At 43.8% G+C, this 22,519-nt stretch overlaps 1 non-coding gene across 1 annotated transcript; it reads left to right on the top strand.

The window, feature by feature from the left end:
* Positions 1-1,120: 1,120 nt before the first annotated feature.
* Positions 1,121-1,193, top strand: trnaa-agc (transfer RNA alanine (anticodon AGC)). The gene has a single exon. It is a non-coding gene; the product is annotated as a tRNA-Ala (tRNA).
* Positions 1,194-22,519: the final 21,326 nt, after the last annotated feature.

The following is a 22,519-nucleotide window of genomic DNA, read 5'->3' on the forward strand; positions in this document are numbered from 1 at the left end:
TTAAACAAGGCGGGCCACCTGTCAGGAAAAGCTGGTGCGCAACAGTTTGGGTGGGCTTCATTATAGCCACTAGCGTCCCCTGCGGTGAGCTGTTGTTTGCTTGAGGACCGATCACGAAACCCCCCCACCCCATCGCCAGGCTATGCCTAATTTCTGGGGGAAACCCTGTTTTGATAAATATTAGGTCCTCAATCAAAAAACTCATTTTATTCAACACTTGTGAATTTGCTTTTTTCAGACGCCATTCAGAAGTCAGAGCCTGGCGCGACTGAGGCTGCTATTGTGTCCAGGATTGCAATATATTTGCGGTCAGCACCGGACAGAAAAGGTGGGGGTGGGTGCAGGCCTGCAGCTGTGATTGATTGATAGATTGATTGAAATTGATTTGTGTTTTGAAAAAGTTTTTGTAAAAAAAATTGTGTAAAATAGAAAATAAAATGTTTTGAGCATACATGTATGCTTGATCATTGAGAGATATTCTCAGGTGGAACCTGTTGTAGAAAAAGAAAATGTAGCACTGCCACTCCCACGCATGCAATACTGCAAAACTACATGGATCTCAAGCTTTATTTTATTGCTTTGTACTGGAATCACAAGATCTTCTTCTTTTAATCCTGATAGAGATCCTTTAGTGAGACAAAGTCTAGAGTAAGGCAATTCTACTTGCAATACTAGATTGACATTCAAATGATGTCAAAATAACATCATATTGTATGGCTGAAAGTTTAAAGAATCACATTGAAACATCAGAATAACATCAATATCATGATTTGGCTTCAGCACAAAAGAATCTTAACATCAAAGCAATATCAAAATAAGATCAATTTGATCATTATTTGGCAGAAATTTGACAATAATCAAATTGATGTCAAACTTTGACATCAATTTGATTTATGTTTTTGACCAAATCATGATTTCATTTTGATATCAATTTTTGAAATCATCTTGATGTCGCATTGACATCAGATTCCCACTAGCTAACACATATTTGTCATCTCTTAAACCTCCACTGGAGGATTGAAAAAGATTCCACATGTTGGTCAACCAGAGAAGCTTCAACTGGTGAATCACACAACCATGCATGAAGGTCAAGCTGCATTATCTGCTGTGGCCATTAGCAGGGGAATTAGCTCAAATGGTAGAGCGCTCGCTTAGCATGCGAGAGGTAGAGGGATCGATGCCCTCATTCTCCAGAATACTTGAGCTTCTTCTGTTGTTGATCAGAGGAGCTGCTGTGTGAAGAATGCTAACGTTTGTCCACAAGTGTGAGAAAGTATCACCCTGCTACTGAAAATGTGAATGAACACGTGCTCAGGTCAAAGCTGGAATGAAACCAGTGACTTTGAACCACCAACATAGTGAAGGAGTTCATCCTGCAGGTTGATGGCAGCTTTTAAATTCCTGGGTGCCTCGACCTCTCTGGAGCAGCCCGTCCTGAGTGGATCCAACGGTTTCCCATGGGAAACGCTGTGATTGTCCCTCTCCTCTTGCTGTCTCCAACTCTGTGAGTGCTTCTACTGGTCTCTCGCCATCGTCCCTGCTGCTAGGTGGAGCACTGGTTATGACTAAAGCCAGTGGTGACATCACCTCTAGCTGAGACTTGCCGGTTGATACTGCTTCATTCAACTGTGCTGCCTCTGCCACTGCCCTCGCTGGTGAGGCTGACAGCAGGTTTTCTCTCTCATCTGAAGTCTCTGTTTACGATGGTGGCTGAAATCCTGGCAATTGGTGATTCAATCATCAGGTCTGTTGAACTCCCAGGTGCTTTCACCGACTGTCTTCCTGGTGCCAAAGTTGTGGACGTTATCAAACTGTCCCCAGAACTCATCGATCTCCACCCCTCAGCTCACATTCTGATTATACTGGTGTGCACCAATGACGTCATGAAGAGTCAGTCAATCACACTTCATGACCAACTCCAGTCTCTTGTAATTTCAATTCTGTGTTTCTTCTGGCCCCATCCCTGCTCCTTCCAAATGCAGGGAGCATTTCAGCCGTCTTTACGGTCTGCATGAATGGCTGAAAGACTTCTGGACTGCAACTGGTTCTGGTTTTATCAGCAACTTTGACTGTTTTGGACCGATCCTGTCCTTCACAGATTTGATGGCCCACACCCCAACATGAAAGGTGTTTGACAAAACTTCATGAAGTTCATTGCTTTTCATTCTGATTGATGCTCATGTCAGCATGACCCTGAGCCAGTAGCCACTCCCACTCATCATGAAGAGCATCTTTCCTCCCTCAATAATTTACGAGCCACCATACAGGTGTCAAGTACTCCAGTACATTACACAGCAAGACTCTCAAAAAAACCCTGTTAGTATGTGTTTGCACAGGTGGGTTCCGTCTGACTTGATTACTATTAAAATACTTCCTGCTAGTCAGTTTAGTCACTCACTTTCAAAGGGTTGTCTGTGGAATCTAAGAGCCATCTTTAATTGGTAATGATTTTATTTGAGCACATTTTATTTTCCTTGTTGAAACTTGGTCAGAGTCTGAAGTTCCTCTCATTCAGGCGTCTTCATGGTCATAGTTTTTGGAATAATCTTAGGTTCTCCAGTTGGGGGGGGGCGCTGCTTCACTTGGATAAATGCTGAGTGGAAATGGAAATCCTCAACAGTGTGATCTCATTATCACACAAGTTTTGAAAAATGGACTCAAAGTGAGCTGGGTAGGACGCTGTCACAGAAGCTGAATGAATGAGTGGGTTCTCTTTTTCATGGGACGTGGATGAGAGTGAAACAAGAACTTCCTGGATTCAACAAAATTTTAGTTTGTTGGCATTTTTTCAAAGAGACCAACCAAATCTCTGAGTGGTGCAGATGTCTGATGACTCCACAGAGCAGACTGGAGCGCTCAGCCTCACTCACCTGTGTGAGCCACAGCAGAGCCACCGTGTGTGATGGAGTTTCATTTTAGGCTCCAAGAGCCTGGATTTAACTGATGTTTTGTGTGTTTTGAGGCTGACTGGCAGCGATGAATGAATGAACCATGGTTCCATGAGGGAGCTGGTGTCAGGTCAGTCCCTGTTTCTACAAGACCTCCTGCTTCAGAGACAAATGGTGAAACATTCAAAACTCAAATTCCTGTTCTTGTCACAATCCTGCACTCCTAAACCAAAGCCTGTTCAATAAATGGTAGAGCAGAGCGGCGCAGCGGAAGCGTGCTGGGCCCATAAACCAGAGGTCGATGGATCGAAACCATCCTCTGCTAAATGAAAAGACCAAAATAAACGTGATTGTTTAGAGATGTTTATCTGTTAAAACAGGGTGGAAAAGAAACTGGTCTTCCTGCAGAACCACAAACCATTCTGAGTGTTAATAACAGTCTACTTTTGACTGAAGCAGAAGTTTACTGATAGAGGTGTTCAATTTAACCTCACTGATAAATTTCCATTTCTATATTGATGATCTGCAATGGTACGAGGGGGGTGAAGCCTATCATAGCAGCTTTCGGGCGAGGGGTGGGGTTCATCCTGGATAGGTCACCAGTCCATGGCGGGGCCAACACATATAAACAGATTGATTGTAAAAATGTTCATCCTCAGTTTTCAGTTCGAGACAGGATTTAATTGTGGAAGATTTTTTGTATCTTCAATTTAATTCTAAGTGTTGTAAACTGTTTCAAACAAATTCTACTGTGAAACAGTTCAAGTGTTTTCGAATGAAGCTGAATGTGCTCTTACATACTTTTTTATTGTTTCTTTCATGTCCTCCTGAGATCAAAGACAGAATTCTAGGTACAAATAAATACACTACCAAAGCCCTGATGACATCATCATAAATTCTGACTTTGATCAGGAGGCTCTTGCTTTAAATAAAATCAGTTGTTCCAGGGGAAAATCTGCACATAAACACACAAACAAACACACGCACACACACACACACACAAACACACACACACACTCACACGCTCCCAGTGGCTAACATGATCTGGCTTTGTCAAACTTCGGCGGTATTTTGTAGTTCGCAGCCATTTTCAAACCATCCTCTGCTAACAAAGATTGTCACAACTTGATAGACACGACGTTCCATTAACAGAAAACACAACACACCGGCAGTTAACTCCTAACTCCCCTCTTGACAACAACAGTACCTCCCGCGCATGCGCAGATACGACACCGGAGGGTTTTTGCCATAAAGTGTTGTATATAAAGTGTTGTGGATGTGCAACATAGGAACAAAGTTTGTTAACAGCCAGAGGCTTGCTGCAAGGAACCCTCAGCCAGTATACAGAGTGCCAGCAAAGAGTGCCATTGCTGAAGAAGTTCCAGTCCACATGCGGACTGTCACTGACCGCACTGCAGAGGAAAAGAGACTGGTGGACTTCATTGTCCAATCACAGGGAGCTGAGCAGCATTTAGTGGTACTTGAAGAATGTTCACGTTTTCTCATCATTGCAGACTAACTCACAGAGAGGATTCACCAGGGCCTTTGCTAGGAATACCATCAACAGACAGATTTTTAACATGCAGCTAATTCATTGTATCTTTCTCTTAAATGTATTTATGTATTTAATGTAACTGACATTTACTGTTTGTTGTTCAGTGACTAACAACGACCACACAACAGACTCATAAATCCAATTCCCACAAAATATTTTTCTCTGTAACTTGGTGTGCCCATAGGGTTCGGGTCTACTCAACGGGACGCAGAAGTGGTTTTGTCCAAAGTCCTCTTCCCAGGTGCCTGTCTACCTTGACAATGAGGAACAAGAGGACATCCTTTTTGCCTTTCTGAAGGCAGTATTTTATAGAACACCACCACAACTGAGGATGAAGTGCAGTTCATCTTTAGTGTTCTATTTCCAGAGGTAGGCCTAACCATGTATGTATTTTCGTGTCTCCCAGTTCCTGGACTTTCAAAGCCTACATAAACAGCATGCCTACCATGGTGCTACTTGTGTACGGACCCGTGTAATGGCTTGCTGTTCTGTATTAGTGTAATGGAGTAATTAAATTATATATTTTTGAAGGAACTACTCTCTTTTGGAAAGCCATCATGTAGATTATGTTTTTAAGTGTTTCAATATTTCTTTGTATTTTCGTGACTCCAATTTCATGGCCATGGGGAAGTTTCTTTGTTTTATGTTTTTGCATAATGTTTGAAAAATGATGTTCACAAAAAAGTCAATAAAAGTGTTTGTGGTAAAATGATTCCAGGATATGTTATGGCCCTTTGAAGAGTTTAAGAATATTTTGATGATATTGCGATAATATCGTGACTCACAGTTACTTCAGCAGGATGAACGTGACATGAAATTTTCATCATCGTCCCATATCTACCCACAACCCCCTCACATAGAACCAGGATCCCTCAACTGAATGTACTTTTAAAACTGAGTAGTTGGACAGAAAGCAGTATTTTGCTGGAATTAACCTTTAAATCTATAACTTGTTAGAAAGTATTTTGGTGGAATTGGAAAGACCTTTAATACTATAATTAAAAAGTAGTATTTTGCTATCATCCAATTAGATAGGTGGCGCTGTCTCGACAAACCTAAAGTCCTAAAACTTCTTGTTATCATCCAATATGATAGGTGGTGCTGTAGGGTCCTGGAACTGTGGTCCTGAAAGTGCAGTCCTGAAACCTCCGCTCTCCGGCACTGCAGGACACGAATATTGGAAAGTTAGTCTGAGCTAAGCTAGGAGCTAAGCTTGGGCAGTCCGCACGAGCTAACAGGGGCTAGCTAGCAGCTAATTGTTTGGCTCCATCAGTGCAGAACCGCCACAGGTCCAATTCCACCCCGCTATACCTCGCCTCCAGCCCTTCAAAAAAACCCACATTTAACACACTTATCTGAATCAATGAAGGAGGCAGAAGAGTAACAAAATAACGTGACACACTGAACAGGAGAGAGGAGATCGAGAAGGAGAAGCCATCGCTAGCTTCGAGCTATCATATGATGTAATGTCTAAACCAAGGTTAAACTGCACAAAACAGATTTTTTTTTTTCAAAACTAGAACATCCACTTACATGCATATTATCACGGTTCTTAACATTATTTTGAATTTAAAAGATTAAATATTGGTTAAATATCATTACAAACGGTGGCACGGGGTGCAGTGGTGAGCCACACAGCAAGAAGGTTCCGGGTTCGAGTCCCGGCTCGGAAATAGGATCTTTCTGTGTGGAGTCTACATGTTCTCCCTGTGCCTGTGTGGGTTCTCTCCAGGTTCTCTGACTTCTTCCCACCATCCAAAGACATGCAATTGGGGACTAGGCTGATTGATTCTTCAAATTGAATGTAGGTGTGAAGGGTTGTTTGTCTCTTTGTGTTGGCCCTGTGATGGACTGGGGACCTGTCCAGGGTGAACCCCGCCTCTCACCCGTAGCTGCTGGGATAGGCTCCAGCCACCCCCCCCCCCACACACACACACACACAACCCTTAACAGGAATAAGCTGAAGACAATGGATGGATCATTACAAACATAAATTCTAATACATGTTACACGGAGTGTGGTGTTAAACCTGCTGTACTTGTAAAGTGTGGGATAACTTTTGTTGTGATTTGGCGCCATACAATCAAAATTGACTTGACATGTACAACACTTTTGATTCCAAGCTTAAATCTGAACAAATATTTGACAGCTTCAAGATGGAAGCAATCGACTCTGATTTAAAGCTCATTCTGATCAGTAACAATTTTTGTTTGGTAATTATGTCTCAAAAATAAAACAAAGACATTTCAGTCAGACAGGTCATGTTTGAAGTATTTATTACAAAAATTGTTTGGTGCTTTGATGCTAAAATATCTTAACCACCCCATCCCTACACACCCCCACCCCACTCCCACCCTTTCACAACTGGAAAAGCAAAGAAATTCCAGTCAGTGGTCAGACAGGTGAGACCTTGCGTCTGTTTCTAAAGGGCCTGCTGATGGTTTGGGCCAGTGCAGAAAAGAACCTCCTAACTGCAGCGCACTTGGGCTCTTTAAAAAGGTTCTTGTGGAATGAGGAGACGATGCAGCTTTTAAAAGCTACACAGTCAGTCTCCATTATTTCTACCACAGCCTGTGCACTGCCCCATTGGTCTAGCAGGTCCTTAAAAATTGCCTTGTCTAGATTTTTAAAGGCCTTCTCAGTCACTTTGAAATCCACTTTCCTGAGATCGGCCCAGACCATCTTATTAAGGCGCCTGGTCAGATCCTGCAGCATCGGCGCAGTCAATGTGATCTTTCCATTCCGAAGTACTCTTGAGACAAGCTTAAGAAGTAAGATGTCTATGGACGCCCTCCTCACGTCCTTCCAACAAATGACTCTTTTGGGTGCTTCACCCTTTAAGGGTGATGATGGCGTGTTCTCTGTGAGGGGAACCTCCTCAATTGTTGGGCCCACTGCATGTTTACGTTGGGACAACAGTTCCTCTTGAATAGCTGTCACCATTAGCATCATCTGGTGCTGAGCCCTGAATTTCATCCACCACTTAATCAGCTTTTGGTGGATTGACACCCCACGCCAGACAGCAGTATACATGCGAGCATGTGAAGAGGGGACAAGGCTTCTGTCACCGACAATGTGTCTGTAAACCGTGGTTGTCAGTTCATTGGTCCCTTCCTCATCTTCTAATTGCTCTAGCCTGGAGAAAACGCGCCGCTGGTTTAAACCGGGCTGATCATCCAGGCTTCCTCTGACAGTATGGGAGTCCAGGCTGTCCATGAGGGACTTCATGGACACCTGGCCGTCTTCCTTGTCCTCCTGGGTGACTCCACTCTTGAACCTTTTCATCAGGCGATGGATTGCTGCTCTAGCAATGCATTTGCCAAAGAAGCTTTTTAGGGTGTGGCCCAGTCACTCTCCCAACCGCTTATTCTTCCTCTTGGAAGCAGCGCTCCCCACACGCATCTCCTCACAGCTCTCTTTCTCTTCATCTGCTAAGACTTGAGCGACTTCCTCCACGACAGTCTCCACCTCTTCTGCAGTGTAAGACTGCAGTCCATCATCCATCAGGTCTCTGATGTATGACTGGGAGAATTCACCAAGCTGCTTCCTGATGATCTCTCGATCTGTGGATGCTACATGGCTGTCTTGTGGGGTCAACGCCTCCCCGTCGGGTTCCAACAAAGATTCTGCATTTGCTGGCTCACCCTCGTGCTGCAGCTCCTCTCTCAAGTCATGTTGAGAGACGGACTTGTTTTTCCGTCTTGGTCCAGAGACAAACATATTTTTTGCCTTAGCCATGAATACTTTCAGCATGGCAATAGCTTGACTGAGATTATGGTTCAGTCTGCTGGTGGATGGGATGCATTGGCCTGGCTCCTCGGAGGCAGCAGCACTCACACTCTCTGTGACCTCCTGACTAACCAGCCTGGCCAACCTCTCTGAGCTCTTACACTCTTGGTTTTCTACACCCAGAACCTGAGCAAAGCTCTCAGGCAGCGTGTCACACAGGCTAGCCTCCAACTGCTCATCCTTAATTGTGGTGGGCATTTCCTGGACGATCACTGACACAGATGACACTACGTTCATCAGCAGCTCTGCCACCAAAAATTTTAAGGCATCATCTGGTTTACCAGATGCCAACAGCAGCTTTTGCGGCCCTGACATTCTCCCAAAGAAGAACTTGATCAGCGAAAGAAAGCAACGCCCGATGGCGACTGGAAAATCCTCCATCATCTCTACTGGTTGAACTCTGTTCTGGTCTCTGGTTGAACTGTCAGAAAAGGATACTTGATCCTAGCAGCTATGGTTGTTGAATGTTAATCTTCTGAATAAATGATGGCTGATATAAGTTATTTCTTCCAGAAAAGATCACTGAATTTAGGAACTTCACTGAGAGGATGACAGCAGCAAGATGATGCTACAGATGTTGTTCACAAAGAGCAAAGCATACTGACATTGGGGGAACACCTCTTCAACAAGCATGGGCATGATTTCACAAAACACAATGATATCAGACAAAAGATGCGGGAGGCGGGGGGACTGGTTCTTCAAGGAAAGAAGAATGGCAAGTTGGAGAGGGTGCCAGAGTTCTTTGTGCCAGCTAATTTCCCTTTTGTGATAGAAGCAGTGAAGAATGTGGCTGGTTTCAATGAGGAAACAAACAAATACAAAACACCATCGTTGGCGTTGAAGTTAGGCCACACCCTCAATAAAACGGAAAATATTGTTGAATGTGAAGGAAAAGGACAAGGAGAATGTGCTAATGCTGTGCTCCAGCACATCGTTGTTAAAAGTTATTTAGAAGCCATAATTCAGGAGATTGTTGTTCATTTTATATGTGGCCCAAGGAAAAGTGGTTATGATGTGCAGTGATGATTCCACTGCAGGAGGAAGTGGGCTCATCAAGTACTTGATATTTAAGTGTTATTTTTACAGGCAACCCTGTTACAAGCCAAGAGCATAACAGTGTTGAGAAATGAAGCTCTTAATATATTTGTCTTGAGTCCAACATGCACAGATCTCTCATACAAACACAAGTCAATGGTGAAGATGAAAATGCAAAATAAAACTTAAGAATACAAATATGATGCAGACACCTTACTGAAGTGAAGTTCTTTAATGATTGTAAAAACAAACTCTCCATCGCTGTACTGGCTTGAAAATGGAAAGAAATCTTTTACAGACAATGTGTAACAGTGACACCTGGTTGTGGTTTGTGGTAAGACACAACTACTGCGTCCCCACTAGGACAGAATAATCAGACAAAATGTGAGATTTATATTTTGAGAAAATCTGATATTTGACTCTCATTTTTAAGTTTTGAAAAATCAGCAAAAAATGTGTGGTAAAACCAAGCCTGTATCTCTTTTAGAAAGTTGTGTCCCCGCCTGTAGCCACCATGCAAGCCAGGTTTTAAGTCCCCTCAACATGGAAAAACATGAATGTGTGTGTTCTTGTATTACTACACTTCTTGGGACATCAACCCATAGTTCCAGAGAAAACCTTTGCATCTGATGGAAAAATGGCTCACATGCAGCCTGGTAGTGAAATATTGAAAGAATGGCATGGACCAAAGAAGGAGGGATTTTTATTGGGTGTGTATTGTATTGGTTTTAAGAAGTGCACCCCCTTTTGGCCAACATATGTAACTGCAAGCCTGACTCAGACATTAAAATGAAGGGATGAAAGACATCATCTCTTTTGTAACTGCCTACATTTGAAAAAAAACATAACTGTATATTTGTTTATTATGTACATTTTATATAGTTCATAAAAATCCATTTAAGACCACAAAATATTAAATAAATTATGATGACCTGAATGGATTGTATATGAGGCAAGGCAAGGCAATTTTATTTGTAGAGCCGTTTTCGCCAACAGTTTGTCTCAAAGGGCTTCACATGGCATCATAGCAACATCCTCTGCCCTAAGACCCTCACATCGACTGAGGAAAAACTCCATAGAAAACCCTTTTAACAGGGAAAAATCTGAGAAACCTCAGGGTGAGCAACAGAGGAGGATCCCTCACCCAGGAGGGAAAGACATGCAGTAGATGTTGTTACAGACAAGAAAACAGTTTACAATACAAAATGTGGGAAACACGGAAATGTTAATAACAGTTGAAGAAGGAAGCTTCTGGAAGGGGGGGGCAGGGAGAGCAAGCCAGCTTGATGGGGGACTGGATGGCAGACTGGTTCATGGAAGGGGAGCGCAGGCCGGTGTAACAGTAGGGAATAAGGGGGGGGGGGCGATGCAGGCGGCGGTTGGGGCTCTGGTGGATCTGTGGAAACACAGAGAGACTGCGAGACACCAAGGCCAAAGTACAAAGTGCAACAAGTAGTGGTAATGAGAGTTCCAAAATGTGCAGGAGGAGAGGAGGAGAGAAGAGAGGAGAGGAGGGGGGGGGGAAGAGAGGGGGGGAGAGGAGAGAGGAGAGGGGAGAAGAGAGGGGGGGGAGAGGAGGGAAGGGCTCCATGTAACCTAATGTGTCCCCCAGCAGTCTAAGCCTATAGCAGCATAGCTATCAATGGTTCAGAGCTACCTGAACCAGTCCTAACTGAAGGCTCTGTCATAGAGGAAAGTCTTAAGCCTGGACTTAAACGTAGTCAGAGTGTCTGCCTCTCTGACCCATGGAGAGATGCTGGTTCCACAGTAGAGGAGCCGGTACCTGAAGGCTCTACCTCCCAGTCTGTTTTTAGAAATTCTGGGAGTCACTAAAAGACCTGAATTCTGGGAGCAGAGTGCTCTGGTGGGACAGTAGGGACTAATGAGTTCTTTTAAATAGGATGGGGCTTTATCATTGAGAGCCTGATGAGTCAGCAGAAGGATTTTGAAGTCGATTCTAGATCCTACAGGAAGCCAGTGGAGAGAAGCTAAAGTGGAGAGATGTCTTCTTAACTCCTGTCAAAACCCTTGCTGCAGCATTCTAGACCAGCTGGAGACTCTCCAGAAAGTATTTAGGACATCCTGAAAAGAGAGAGTTGCAGTCGTCCAGCCTAGAAGTGACAAACGCATGCACCAGTTTCTCAGCATCACTCTGGGAAAGGATCTTCCTAATCTTAGCGATACTTCGCAGATGGAAGAAGGCGGTCCTAGTCACATGCTTTATGTGGGAGCTGAAGGAAAGGTCCTGGTCAAAAATGACTCCAAGGTTCCTTGCAGTTGTACTCGGAATCAGGGTGATGCCATCTAGAGGAGTGATCTGGTTAGAGAGCGTGTGGTCATGGTCTAGTCTCTGTAGTAGGATGCTGTGGTCGATGGTGTCAAATGCAGCACTGAGGTCCAAAAGGACAAGTACAGAGACGAGACCTCTGTCTGAAGCTATAAGAAGATCATTAGAGACTCTGACCAGTGCTGTTTCAGTGCTATGGTGTTCCCTGAATCCAGACTGGAAGGCGGCAAAGAGATCGTTGCTGTGCAGGTGTTCATGTAGCTGCTCCAGGACAACCTTCTCAAGGATCTTGGAGATGTAGGGGAGGTTGGATATCGGCCTATAGTTGGCAAATACATCTGGGTCAAGAGAAGGTTTTTAAGTAAAGGGTTGATGACAGCCACTTTAAAGGCCTGTGGCACATAACCTGTGACTCAGGAAAGATTCATTTGGTTCAACATAGAAGTGTTGACTAGAGGGAAGGCATCCTTAAGGAGGCTTGTTGGTATGGGATCCAGCAGACAAGTGGCTGACTTGGAGGAAGTGACTGCAGAAGTTAATTCTGACAGGTCGATGGGGGAGAAGCTGTCCAAGTATTCACCAAGTCTGGGAGGTGCTTCTATGGGGACTGTTGTCTGTCCTCCATTACTGGTAATCTTTTTTCTCATATTCACAATCTTTTCAGTAAAGATAGATAGGAAGTCGTTACTGCTGAGAGTTGGGGGATGCATGGCTCAACAGCACTATGGTTCTTGGTGAGCCTGGCCAAAGTGTTGAAGAGGAACCTGGGGTTGTTCTTATTCTTGTCTATTAAGGATTAGGAGCCAGCGCTTCTAGCATTACGGAGTTCTTTTTTATATATTAATAATTCCAGGCTTGGTGGTCTTCCTCGTGCTGGCTGGAATGTGTCTTCCTTTCCAGTTGTCTGGTCTTCTGTTTCAAGTCACGCAGCTCTGGGCTGTACCAGGGAACTATTCTTTTTTGGTTGATAACCTTCTTTTTCAGGGGAGCTATGGCATCAAGTGTCCCAAGGAGTGGTGCTGCAGTGCTGTCCACAAGATAGTCTACCTGCTTGGGGGTGAAATCAGCATAACTGCCCATTATATTACTACAAGATGTGGCAGCAAGCTCTGCTGGAATAAGCTCCTAAATCTAGAAACAGCAGTGTCAGATAGACATCTACTTAAGCGGGATTTTTTCCCAGGTAGGTTATAATTTGTTCAAGTAAATTCAAATGTAATTAAGGAGTGATCAGACAAGACAGGGTTTTGAGGAAGAACTGTGATGAGGTCAGCTTCTATTCCATCAGTGAGTACTAAATCAAGGATGTGATTAAAAGTGTGAGTGGGTTTGTTTACCCTCTGACAGAAGCCAAAAGAATCAAGAAGCGACTTAAACGCAGTGGCCAGACAATCATCATTGACGTCCACATGGATGTTAAAGTCACCCACTATAATGACTTTGTCTGAATTCAATGCCAAGTTAGACAGAAAGTCAGGGAATTCTTCTAAGAACTCAGAATAAGGTGCAGGAGGACGGTACACCACAGCAAGTAAGAGTGGTTTCTCTGCTTTCCAGTCTGGGTGGGAAAAGCTGACAATAAGGCTCTCAAATGAGTTAATGAACAATTAGGTCGAGGGTTAATAAGCAAATTTGACTGATGAATTGCAGCTCCTCCTCCTCCTCTGCCAGTATTATGAGGTACATGGTAGTTAATGTAACCAGGAGGGGAAGATTCATTTAAACGAACATACTCATCTTGCTGCTTCCAGGTTTCAGTGAGTGCTGATACACCAATCTGATAAATAGTAATTAAATCGTTCACTCGGAGAGACTTGGATGGGACAGATCTAACATTTAGCAAACCACATTTAATAGTTGTATTGGGTTGATTTGCTGGAGCAGTGGTTTTAATTTGAACTCAGTTGCTATAAGTTACTCCTCCAGATTTGGGTGCAGGCTTATATAGCCTCAGGGCAGACACAGTTTCTATAGGCTGGGTGGGTGACAACACGAAGGAACCAGCAGAGGGGCGTGTTAAACTGCAGCTCTGCCTGCTGGTCTGAACTCTGGTTGCTTGTCAGGGATTAGTATGGCTAATAAATTGCTCTATGTTCCTAGATAAGAGAGATGCACCATCCAAAGTAGGATGGACGCCATCTCTCCGAATCACACCAGGCTTTCCCCAGAAGGAGCTCTAATTTTCTATATAAGCCACGTTGTTATCTCAGCACCACCTGGACATCCAGCAATGGAATGAACACATGCGGCTAAACATGTCGTCACTCGCTAAATTGGGCAGTGGGCCAGAGAAAACTACGGAGTCCGACATTGTTTTAGCGTAGTTGCACACCGAAGCCATGTTAACCTTCCTGTTGAGTTCTGGTCAAATCTGACCGATTTAAACTTAAAACATCCACAAATATTATTTTTTATACCTGATTGCTTCAAGGCCTTATGAATTCCTCCACACTGTGCACTTGAACATATAAAAATGATGATCACCACTTTAATGGAGTTTTAAGTGTTTTAATCAACTTTTTTACACAGGTGGTGTTCCCGGTCAAAAGTGACCGGCAAAGGAAATGAATGGGAATCCAGACAACCATTGGACATAAAACATACATAAACATACACACACACACACACACACACACACACACACACACACAAACATAACCCTAACCTCATTCCACCGTGCTCACTGAGATACAGCCACTTACACACTCTACCACTATCAAACACAAACACATGCACACAAACACGCGCGCGCGCACACACACACACACACACTCACACTCACACACTTCAGGTACAAGTCTTTCTCTCGAGCCGATCCTCCCACGTGAACCAACGTCTTGATGAAACCATGTATCGTATCTTCACACAGACCAAACAGGTGTTTGTTACGGGAACCCCACTCTTTCCTACGCTTGCCCACACCTGCCAGACCAATCAAAATATCATCTTCACACAGACCCGATACATAGAGCTTGATGTTTGCCTTGCATTCCTTTTACTCTGAGCACAGGGAGTAGGCGACTGACAAGGCGCTTTTCTGTTGAAGAGGTTTTGGTCCAGTTTTTTTGGACATGATGAAGAGGGCACTGAAATTCAACCAGACATAGAGGAGGATGTCCACTCTAACCTGAGTGTCACATGCCACTCTTGTGCATGAATTCACATGCGCATACACACACACACACACACACACACACACACATAAACACACACAAACACACCTATACACACACACACACACACGCATACACACACATCATCTTTTACTCCAGTTTCGAACACAGGCACATACATACTTCATGTTGAGTTTTGTCTTTAGTTACTTAGTTACATGTTGTCATTTTGTAATGCAGTTATTATTTCCCAATTGCATGTTAAAAATAAATTTGCGACATTGTTCACAGTTTAAAAATGTTAAATAAAAATTTGGTGATGATAAATACTTTTTGTGCTGATTTAAGAGCAGTTAAAACACACCGGTCAAATTTGACTGGGAACGCTACAGTAGGCGATGAGGGGTGAACACGACACGAAGGTTAACTTTAGTTCATTCCGACTGGTGTAGCCAGGTGTCATTAGCGCCGACATGTATTACAATCTTACTGTATTTAACCGTACGTTTTGCCAGCAGCTTTAGCCTCAACGTCGCCCGCTCTGGCCCCTGGGATGCACTTTATGCTCGCTGGAGTCTCTACCTTCACGTTGCAAGAACAGAGCTACCAATGACTAACGTCAGCTTCACAGCGGGGCTGCAAGCAACAGAGCAGACATGTTGAGTTTTACTCTCAGCGGGTGTGTCGCTGAGTGGGGAAAAGCGGTTGGAGACATGAAGGGGTTAGGAGATAACCGCCTAAGTAATGATGATTGGCTAAGATAGAGTAAGAGTTCATGTTCAGCCAACCAGAGACATCAGGTCACTGAGTTAGTAACGGAGTTACTCCACTATGAAAGTGGTTTGTGTTTACACACAAACCACACCCACAGACAAACTATCAGGGATGGCGAGTCCGGAGTCACGGGGAAAGATGGCGTTTTCAAGACGGAAGTATAGGCACTACTTTAACTTCATTGAGGTTAAAGGTCAAAATGTCCATGTTGAGTGTAGGTTATGTCGTCCAAGAGCAAAGAGGCTGTCAACATCCAATGTCAGCAACTCCAATTTAATGAAGCGCCTCTCGACGGCCCAGGCTTCTACTAAACTAGTGGCCAGAAACACCGTTGTCACCGCTGATGGTGACAGCAAGCAGGTGCTGCTAACGTGAGCTCTGCCAACAAAGGAGGACAGGAGCCACGCGTCCAAGCAGCCACAGCTGGATTTTTCTGTCCTGCTCCACAGGAACTTGTGACACAGACAGAACTTCAGGAGCTGAGAGGCCGTTATGTTGTTGAAAACAGGCTGGCGTTGTCAGCAGGTAGTTCAGACTCCAGAGCCTATGAGGAGAGGAGGAGCAGCTCCGCCGCAGGAAGACATTTTCTAAATACATACAAACAAATTCTTTGACATTTTTAAACTTAAAAGAAAAAAGAGTAACGCAATAGTTACTTTCTCTGGTAACTAATTACTTTCATAGTGGAGTAACTCTGTTACTAACTCAGTTACTTTTTGGGAGAAATAACTAATTACTTTTCAAAGTAAAGTGCCCAACACTGCTTGTTAGTTTGGTACATTTGGCAGTGTCTTGCTGGAGCAGTTTTATTTTCTTAATCTCATCTTTTCTGCTCCACCATTTCTTTCTCACTTGTCTTCTTCTTCTTGACATTTTTTTCCTCGCTATCCATCAGGTTCATGCCACAAAAAAGCCGACTGGGATGAAAGTCAAATAGCCAATCAGATTTCAACAAAATTATGTCGTTCTCAGGTCAGACAGGACCAGGCAGGTTGACTTCTCAACGGGTCGGGGCAGCCCGACAAATCCGAAGGGATTTGCAGGTTCGGGTCAAAAATGTATACAAGCGGGTCAGGTTGTGTTGGACGTTGGCCAGCCTTTTTATTTTAACCAAAAAAAAAATCCCTGGTAAAGAAAGTCTCTGGCAGGCTGCTGGCTGCAACATGCATCATGGAGAGGGGCGGGGCCAGACCTGACGTTGCCGCGTGCACGTCTTCGGCCTGGCCCTGGAGGAGAAGATGGAGTCTGTGACACGTGAACTTGCTGCAGGTGAATTCACTGTCGCTAGAATCACGACGAGAGGAGCGGGGAAACCAGAGGGTGGAAAATGTTTGCAGAGGTTCAAGATTCTGATGGAAGTTCTAGCAACAGATGACGTTTTTTCCTGTTGTGTTATTTTAGTGTTTGAACTACAATGTGTGGAGTGAAAAGAAGCCCTGCTGGCACGTGTTTGACTTCTAGTTATTTACTACAGATTGAAGAAAATAAAACCAAAACAAGAACAAAATAAAACAAGAATATAAACGCAGCATTTTGGGGTTCCAAAAAGCCGCAGCAACCATTCAGGAAACCTCCCAACCTCCCTGTGGCCTCCCTGCCTTCAGGTGCCGACCCAACCAAAACACACAGTGAAGGAATAACAGTTCTGGGGCCACAAACAGGCGGCCGGCGGGCCAGATGGGGCCCGGGGGCCACCTTCTGAGGATCATTGACATGAACCAACTCATGGCGATGGTGTGGATAACAACAGTTACCAGGTCACCACAAATGTTCAGAGTTGCCATTTCTGATATCAAATATCCACTTTCTTCTTCCATTCTTATGAGGCCAATTATTATCCCAGTCATTATTGCTGTCATTGGTATCTGTGTTTTGTTCATCACTGCTGTTACTGACCTGATGACTAATTTCTGTATTTTGTCTCCTTCTTTACTTGTTTAATCTCTTCAGTCTCCAACAGGACCTTTACAGGACAGAGATGTCCAGCTCCCAGTGAAGGACTTTACTGAGCTCATGTGGAGAGACGCCTCTCACCTGGGACTTCCTCAGCTTCACTCCTCCTTCAGCGCTTCATCTCTTTTTCCTGTCATTTATGATTTATTTATCCACCCATTTATTTATTCTACTCCTTTTACAAGTACCTTCTTCATTATGTCATTCATTAGCCTGCCATGATAGATATTGTGGCATTAATAAAACACGAGATACAAAGAAACTGAACAGAACACACACACGCGCACACACACACACACACACACAGAGTTTCTGCAAATATGGCTTCAGTTGCTTTGATTCTCGTGTCTTATTTCAAGGTTCAGTTGTTGACACTTGGTCTTTTCTCACTGTTAACTTGTCTCTCCTGCTTCATGTAAAATAAAAGAACATTTTTAAAGTTGATCTGAAGCTCAGGTGAGACCAGTTAGACTGTGGTGGCCCGACACTCTCTGGGTTTAGCAGCAGCTCAGTCACCACTTTTGATTGAACGACTGTGGTTCTACCAGCACACGAGAACTGGACAACAGTCCATTTATTGGACTTCTTTACAAACGGAACACAGAGCATCAGACCAGTTTAGGGCCGAGTGGAGTCGATCCAGAAATCCAGCTGCTGCCTCCAGGACGAGCCAGTTGATTTGAGCCGTTTCAAACACACCTCTATCTTCAGCATGCAGATGAACAACAACAATGGATCGACATACATGTGCAAGCAGATCTTCTCAAACATGAACTACATCAAGTCAAAATACCGCACGCGGCTCACAGACGAGAGCTTGCAGTCCTGTGGGAAGATTAAATTTCATCTGACGTGCCCGATGTTGAGAAGCTGTCCAGCGATGTCCGAAAGCAGAAACCGCATTAAACGGGTGAGAACACAATCCTGTCATACGCACATATTTAAAAGTGCATACCTTTTTTATAAAGAGATTTATGGTTTTTTTTTACATATATTTGGAATGACACTTTGGGTTTTTTTTTTTTTTTATTGCTCAGGTCCGAGGATTGCTGCGCTTGTACTGTGCAATGCGTGTCTGTTGCTGAGATGACAGTGAAAAGAGAAGAGGAAGCTGCTGCATTGAACACTTGCACTGTCTTATTTGGCGTTTGCAGGAAACCACAGAGAAGAGGATAATGCACAGAAATCAAACTTGAACTGCCTTATTTGAATATATGTGCTTCAATGTTCAAAAAGCTACTCTACCGTGTTTTATTTTTTCAAAAGCTCCCTTCTAATTGAAGGCTGTTTTTATTAATAATAGTTTGAAAATGTAGCCTATTCATTTGTGTCTGTTGTCGCCATGAGAGGTAGAAAGAAAAAGGATTTTCCTGCCGTTTTGTCATTTGCACTGACAGGCTACTTAACTTGGCATTTGCAGAACTGAGCAAGGCACAATGCACAGAAATGCCCTGAAATCGAAATTAAACTTGATTATTTTTGTTTTACGTAGCCTGCTTAGGGTACCTTTTCAAAAGGCTGCTGTTGAATTTTTATAATGGCAGGTTGCATTTTAATTTCAGCCGTTTTATTGCACTTTGTTGCCCAGATAATGAGGGGAAAAAAGAGGAAGCTTGTAATCTTATTGAGTTTAGAAGAGGATTGTGTTGTTATTGAGGTTAGATGAGAACTGCATTTCATTTCCATGGGAAGGTCTGAATTCAATTGTTTTGTTTTTTTCAAATCCTCAAAATAAAAAAATAACATGAAAATTCAGACTTCTTTACCGTATTTGATTTCATCAATGCAACAAAACACATTACATCGATATTGCAATGAAAGTGAAACTTAAAGCACCAAATATCGAACAGCAGAGTAGTCATGTGGTGTGTCATTCTCTTCAGGCTGCAGGGAAAATTAACATTTAATCATGAATGCACATCATTTATTTCTAACCTTAATAGTCGGCTAATATAGCTGACATACACTTACAGCCTGTTTTGCCTTCATTATAAGCTCGTATTGGGCTTTGAAGTTTTTGCGGCTCCAGACAGATTTGGTTTTTGCTTTTTTGCTCCACTTTGGCCCTTTGAACATGTTGGGTTTCTGACCCCTGCCCGAAACTGTCATCCTGTCACATGACAGGAGTCATCCAGTCATGTGACAGGATGACTCCAGTCATGTCAGTGATGTCACTTGGCAGGACTGTCATTGCCGTCACATTATAGAAAAGAATTCAGACTCCATATTTATTGAGCAGTTCTGGTCTTAAAACACTTGACAGCTACAGGAGATTCATGATGGCTCAGTATCTTCAAATCAGCACTGGACAGAAGGCTACGACTCCACTGGGTTGTTTGTTTGGAGCATTCAAAGATCTGGTGCATCTTGGTACCAGCTGTATTTATGCACTCAACGATCCTGGTGAATGGGATTCTGCTCCTCCATCTCTAAGGCTGACGGAGCAGGAGGAACTGACTGAGAGGAAAGCTGCCCTTGAGCAGCTTCAGTCCCTGTGTGAGGACACACAGGCAGAAAATGAGGATTTGAGGGAACAAGTTTCTGCTCTTGAATGTGAGAATAGAAGTGCAGTCCAGGAGATACAGAACCTCACTGCTGTGGTGGCGGACCTCCAAACAGTCCAAGACAAGAACCAGACTCAGATAGAAGATCTGAACACAACAGTCCACAGGCTTCTGCATGAAGGGAGGAACCCTCAGGAGGAGAACAATGAGCTCAGAAAAGAGCTGACCCTCGTTCAGTCTCTGAGGGAGAGTGAACAGGTGGAGATGAGATGTATCAAGGACAACCTGAATGAGAAGAATACTGAACTTGAGCAGCTCCAGTCTCTGTGTGACAAGAGATGGACAGAAAATCAGAATTTGTGTGGACAAGTTTCTTGTCTTGGACAAGAGAAGATCATTTCATATCAGGTGGTAGAGAACCTGTCTGCCATGGTGGGCAACCTTGAGTCTGTGAGGGAGGAGAACCAGACTCAGATTAGAAACTTGAACTCACAAGTCCACAATCTTCAGCTTGAGGTGAAGACGGTTTGCAAGGAGAAGTGTGACCTCAAGTGTGAGCTCAAATTCATCCAGGCAGAGATGAACAAAATCAGAGACAAACTCACTGAGAAGAAGAGGAAACTTGAACAGCTGAAATCCAGGAATGAGGAGAGAGAGGCAGAAAAAGGATATTTGAGGAGCCGAGTCTCTATTGCATCTCAGGAGACAGAGACCTTCACTGCTGAATTGGCCCACCTTGAAACAAGGAAGGACAAGGACTCCACAAAGACTGACAGTCTGAACGGTGAAGTTCAGATTGCTCAGAAGGAAATCCTGGGAAATCGTAATGATTTAAAAAGCTGTGTGCAACAGGAAAATCAGGACCTTCAAGCGAAGGTCCAGCAAACTTCTGAAGAGCAAACACACTCTCCCATACGTCCAGCCAGGGAAGAGCAACTGGATGCTCCCATATGTGCTTCTGCCATGGAGCCATGGGATTCTGCCCCATGTCCTGCAACTGAAAAGCAGAATGATGGGGGCACCCTGGAGACTGGACCTGCTACGGGTCAAACCAGAGGTTTACTGAGCCGTATGGCATCTGGTGTAAAAAAACCTCTGCGTTATTTGTTTTACTTTTATAATGTTTTATTTTATATATTTGTTTGGTTTTATTTGGTTACTTTAGATGATCCTGATCACAACAACAGTTGATCTCAGCTTGATTAGCTGTGTGCTTTGCAGTTTAAAGCACTTCAGCAATACCTGTGGGGTCCCTTATCCTCACTGACCGCAGGTATTCAACCTCACAGAGGGAGATTGTACCTTGCAGGTTGCAGCTCCTAGACTCTGGAACGCTCTCCCATTGGACATGAGGACACTGTGGACACCTTTAGAAGAAGCTAAAGACCCATTTGTTTGGTAATATTATTGTTCATGATGGAATCGTCCCTCTGTACCTGCCCACACAGGTCAAATGATTCCCTCTTTAAAACAGCTCTTCCATTACATGGATGTACATCACAACAGTCACAGCTCACAGATGCTCCTATTCCCTCCAGTGGGAGGCGCTACAAGTGACTGATAAGGGTCAGGGGGTCAGGCTTCGTTAAAGTAATGGATCTGGATGAGGTTGTTAGGGGAGGGATAAGGTAGTGGCAAAGTTCAGGCTGTAGTGGTGCTCAACAGGGCAGGACAAAACATAACATCCTGATGGCATTGAGTGTGATTTCTGCAACAACCAATCAATGACAGCGGGTGGTGACCTGCTCATGTGACGCTTGTGTTGATGATTACTGGGTCTCCTCGATGCTCATTTATCATGAAATGAATCTCTCTGTGTGAAACACCTGAAGACTCCTGAGTTCTTTCACATGCTGGCATCTTGGAAACTCCCACTGGAACATTCACAACTGCTCCGTTATGTCTTTATATTAGAGGTGGACTTTTAAGATAATCAAGGGCTCCAGACTAAACGCTCAAAGGACCGGCCAGGGCTCAGAGCTGTTTTTGTTTCCTTTTCTCTTTTTTTGCCCTTGTGTGTTCTGTTTCTGGTTCATCAGTACGTGGCACTGTAAAGTGTCATGCAAGTCCAGGTTTCCAGCAATTCACGGCAATTTGCAGGCAACACAGAAAACTGGCCATGAGCCTACCCTAATCCTTCCAAATGCAGGGAGTATTTCAGCCGTCTTTACGGTCTGCATGAATGGCTGAAAGACTTCTGGACTGCAACTGGTTCTGGTTTTATCAGCAACTTTGACTGTTTTTGGACCGATCCTGTCCTTCACAGATCTGATGGCCCACACCCCAACATGAAAGGTGTTTGACAAAACTTCATGAAGTTCATTGCTTTTCATTCTGATTGATGCTCATGTCAGCATGACCCTGAGCCAGTAGCCACTCCCACTCATCATGAAGAGCATCTTTCCTCCCTCAATAATTTACCAGCCACCAAACAGGTGTCAAGTACTCCAGTACATTACACAGCAAGACTGTCAAAAAAACCTGTTTGTATGTGTTTGCACAGGTGGGTTCTGTCTGACTTGATTACTATTAAAATACTTCCTGCTAGTCAGTTTAGTCACTCACTTTCAAAGGGTTGTCTGTGGAATCTAAGAGCCATCTTTTATTGTTTATGATTTTAT

Source organism: Aulostomus chinensis, chromosome 15 (genome assembly GCF_037954235.1).
Source record: "Aulostomus chinensis isolate RoL2024-O1b breed Wild chromosome 15, RoL_Achi_v1.0, whole genome shotgun sequence".
Taxonomy (NCBI): domain Eukaryota; kingdom Metazoa; phylum Chordata; class Actinopteri; order Syngnathiformes; family Aulostomidae; genus Aulostomus; species Aulostomus chinensis.